The sequence below is a fragment of the Dipodomys merriami genome, unplaced genomic scaffold, assembly GCF_024711535.1.
Source record: "Dipodomys merriami isolate MVZ:Mamm:240054 unplaced genomic scaffold, mDipMer1.0.p SCAF_454, whole genome shotgun sequence".
Classification (NCBI taxonomy): Eukaryota; Metazoa; Chordata; class Mammalia; order Rodentia; family Heteromyidae; genus Dipodomys; species Dipodomys merriami.
Window position 1 is genome coordinate 453,391 of NW_027206018.1, and position 4,200 is coordinate 457,590.

Genomic DNA, 4,200 nt, shown 5'->3' on the forward strand with positions numbered 1-4,200 from the left:
AGTTCACTACCTAACACATTCTATGAAGCCATCATAATGCTCATCCCAAAACCAGGCAGGGACTCATCAAAGAAAGAGAACTATAGACCCATTCTTTGATGAACATTGATGCAAAACTTCTCAACAAAATTTTGGCGAATAGACTTCAACAATTCATCCAAAAAAATCATACACCACGATCAAACAGGATTCATTTCAGGGATGAAAAGCTGGTTCAATATATGCAAATCAATTAATATTATTCATCACATCAACAGGAGCAAGAATAAGAACCACATGGTTATCTCAATAGATGCAGAAGAAGCATTCGACAAGATCCAACACCCCTTTATGATGAAGGTTTTGGAAAAATTAGGAATCCATGGAACATTCCTCAATACAATAAACGCTGTATATGACAAACCTACAGCCAGTATTATACTTAATGGTGAAAAACTAAAGCCATTTCCTGTGAATTCAGGAACAAGACAAGGATGTCCACTCTCTCCACTTCTCTTCAATCTAGTATTAGAATATCTAGTTACAGCAATAAGACAAGATGCAGACATAAAGGGGATCCAAATAGGGAAAGAAGAAATAAAGCTCTCCCTCTTTGCAGATGACATGATCTTATATTTAAAGAATCCCATAGACTCCACTCCCAAATTACTCAAGCTGATTCAAAACTTTGGCAAAGTAGCAGGTTATAAAATTAACCCCCCAAAATCAATGGATTTTCTGTATGCCAACAATGAGGAAAGAGTGGCTGAAATTAGGAAAGCAACTCCATTTGTAATAGCCCCACAAAAAATAACATACCTAGGTATTAACTTAACCAAAGAAGGGAAGGACCTCTATGATGAAAACTTTAAAATCTTGTAAAAGAAAATCAACTCAGAACTTAAAAAATGGCAAAACCTCCCATGCTCCTGGATTGGAAAGATTAACATCGTGAAAATGGCAATACTTCCCAAGGCTATCTACAAATAATTTAATGTGATATATATCAATATTCCAACCTCATTCTTCAAGGAAATAGAAGAGGCAATCCAAAAATTCATATGGAACAACAAAGGACCCCGAATAGCAAAAACGCTCCTCAACAGAAAGCACACTGCTGGAGGAATACCAATACCAAATTTCAAACTCTACTATAAAGCCATAGTTATCAAAAAAGCTTGGTATTGGCATAAGAACAGACCTCAGGAACAATGGAATAGAATTGAAAACCCAGAAATGAACCTACAGACCCAGCGCCATCTAATCTTCGATAAGGGAGCTAAAACAATAAAATGGAAGGAAGACAGCCTCTTCAGTAAATGGTGCTGGAAAAATTGGTTAACTACATGTAGAAAACTTAAGCTAGATCCTTATATATCACCCTGCACCAGAATCAACTCCAAATGGATCAAAGACCTTGAACTCAAAGCAGACACTCTGAAAATATTACAGGATGGAATAGGAGAAACCCTAGGTCTCCTTGGCTCAGTCCGAAATTTTCTGAATAGAGACCCGGAAGCACAACAAATCAAAGAAAGGTTGGACAAATGGGATTGCATACGGTTGCAGAGCTTCTGCAGGGCAAATGACATATCTAGCAAGATCAATAGAAAGCACACCGATTGGGAGAAGATCTTTACTAGCCATACAACGGACAAGGGTCTCATATCTAAAATATACTTGGAACTCAAAAAATTAAACCACCCAACAACAAATCCTCAAAGAAACAACTGCCCAATAAATAAGTGGGCGAAAGACTTAAAGAGAAGCTTCTCTGAAGAAGAAAGAAGGATGGCCAATAGACACATGAAGAAATGTTCAACATCCCTAGCCATAAAAGAAATGCAAATCAAAACAACATTGAGATATCACCTCACTCCAGTTAGAACGGCAAAAATCAAGAACTCTAACAACAACAGATGCTGGAGGGGATGTGGACAGAAGGGAACCTTACTTCATTGTTGGTGGGAATGTAAACTTGTTCAACCACTTTGGAAAGCAGTATGGAGGTTCCTCAAAAGACTTCACATAGAGCTCCCCTATGACCCAGCAATCCCACTTTTAGGCATTTACCCAAATGTTTACAAACAAGACCACACTAAAGCTCCCAGCACAACTATGTTTATTGCAGCATTATTTACCATAGCTAAGATATGGAACCAACCCAGATGCCCTTCAGTAGATGAATGGATTAAGAAAATGTGGTATATATACACAATGGAATTCTATGCCTCCATCCGAAAGAATGACATTGCCCTATTTGTTTGGAAATGGAAAAACTTTGAAAAAATTATATTAAGTGAAGTAAGCCAGACACAAAGAAACACAGGTCCCATGGTTTCCCTTATTTGCAATATCTAGTATATGTATGAGTCAAGCGGAAAAAGTCAGATATTGTGATGTTAGGAAAATTAATCCTCAGGTAGGTATTTTAATGATTTTTTTTCTTTCATGCATGTGTTTCTAACACATTTATAAGTTTATTTCTTTGTTGCTTTTTATGTCCCTCCCCCACAGTATAACCCCCGCTTTCAATATATTTGATGTCAGTATAACTTATGGAGGAGATGGGGAAAAACAAGTCATTTAAGGATTCAGGTGGACCTGTTGCAACAATGAGAAATACAAATTGTAATGGCAAAAAGGAGCTTTACAATGTCGGTGGGCGGGGAGGGAGGGGGAAGGATTGGGGGGAGTGGGGAGGCTGGGAAGTGAGGTGAATGGTAAACAAAGGAGGAGGCTGCAATGCTTGGTAAGAAATGTATGCATTATCTTGCCCATGTAATTGTAACTCCACTGTATAGTATGTTCACAAATAAAATAAAATTAAAAAAAAGTGTGAGAGTGGCCATAAAGAATGGGAAGAGTGAACAAATTCTATTTTAAAAGTACACTTTGTATAGTATTAGCTTGTGCTTTTCCAAAGCTATCCCAAATAAGGAGTTAAGTGCACCAGAGCAGTTGTTGGAAATATCTTGGTGTTTTCTCCTATATGGCATCTCATATCCCAACTCGAAAGATACCCAGCAAGGCATAATTTACTTCTGGAGAAGAAAGTGCTACTGGCTGGAACCCAAACAAGCATGTTGATTAGGCAGTCAACCATTGGTTCTCACTGATCACAACCTCGGGATCATAATCTTTCTTGCTCAAACTTTCAAACTAGACAAAACCAGTACATCTGGCCAACGTTTGTCAGAAAAGCAATCTTAACTTCTGGTAAGAGAGCAGCTATCCTTTAAAAGGCAGTTTATATGTCAAGCATTTTGGCAGATTCTAACTCCTACAGTTCTCCCTTCTTTTAACTTTTCTTCAAACCTAGTCAGCTTTAATAGACATTCCGATTCAGCAGTATCCAAAGGGAGAATATTTAAGAAATGGGTGTTGTTTGCTGTATGAATGAGGGCAGTTTACAAAACAAACACAGGCATTACTATGAAAACAAGTACTAGAGGCAAATATGGACTGCAGCATTCCTTTGTCTTTCAAAGTATTAATCAACAAGCTAGTAAATGTTTTACCTATTGCCAGTCTTCAATCTTTGTAAAGCCTTTGTGCAATATTGGTTTCTTATCACCACAGACACAATTCCCTTTCCAGCTAGTATACCTAGATCTATCCTTTCCATGCCATCCTACTAGTGGCATTTAGTTGTTCTGTTATTGCCTTGATTGTGTATAAATATAAGGCTCTGGTGATAAGTAATCGAGTCCAATCTATTTATGTGTAACAAAACCTACATTTTATAGGTATTACCAATTTAAAGCTAGAAATCAAATAGCAGGTTTTGATTAGGAACTCTTTGGGAGACCCCAATAGCATCTATGTAAATATGAGGGTTGGAAACCCTCTGGGGATAAGATCTTTCTCCTTACCTAGTGTTAGGATTTTATTAACCTGGCCAGTCCAAACAGCTTGAATGCAATGGGTGTACATTGAACCAAAGTGCAGTTTCCAACCCAGTTGGCCAGTAATGTCTTCAACACTAGTCCTCTGCAATACCAGGCATCTTTCTAGGACTTAAATAATAAAGTTGCTTTTGGATTCTATTTGTCCTTTAATGACCAAACATTGCTCATAATAGTTGGTGGTTTTGAGCTCACTGATTAAGTAGTGGGACCGGCTCAACTGAGGTCATGTGGTTCTCACCTCTTCAATTACCCTGGAAGATCCAGGGTATAAACAGAGAGTTTATCTTTATAAAAAGGAAGGTTCTCACAT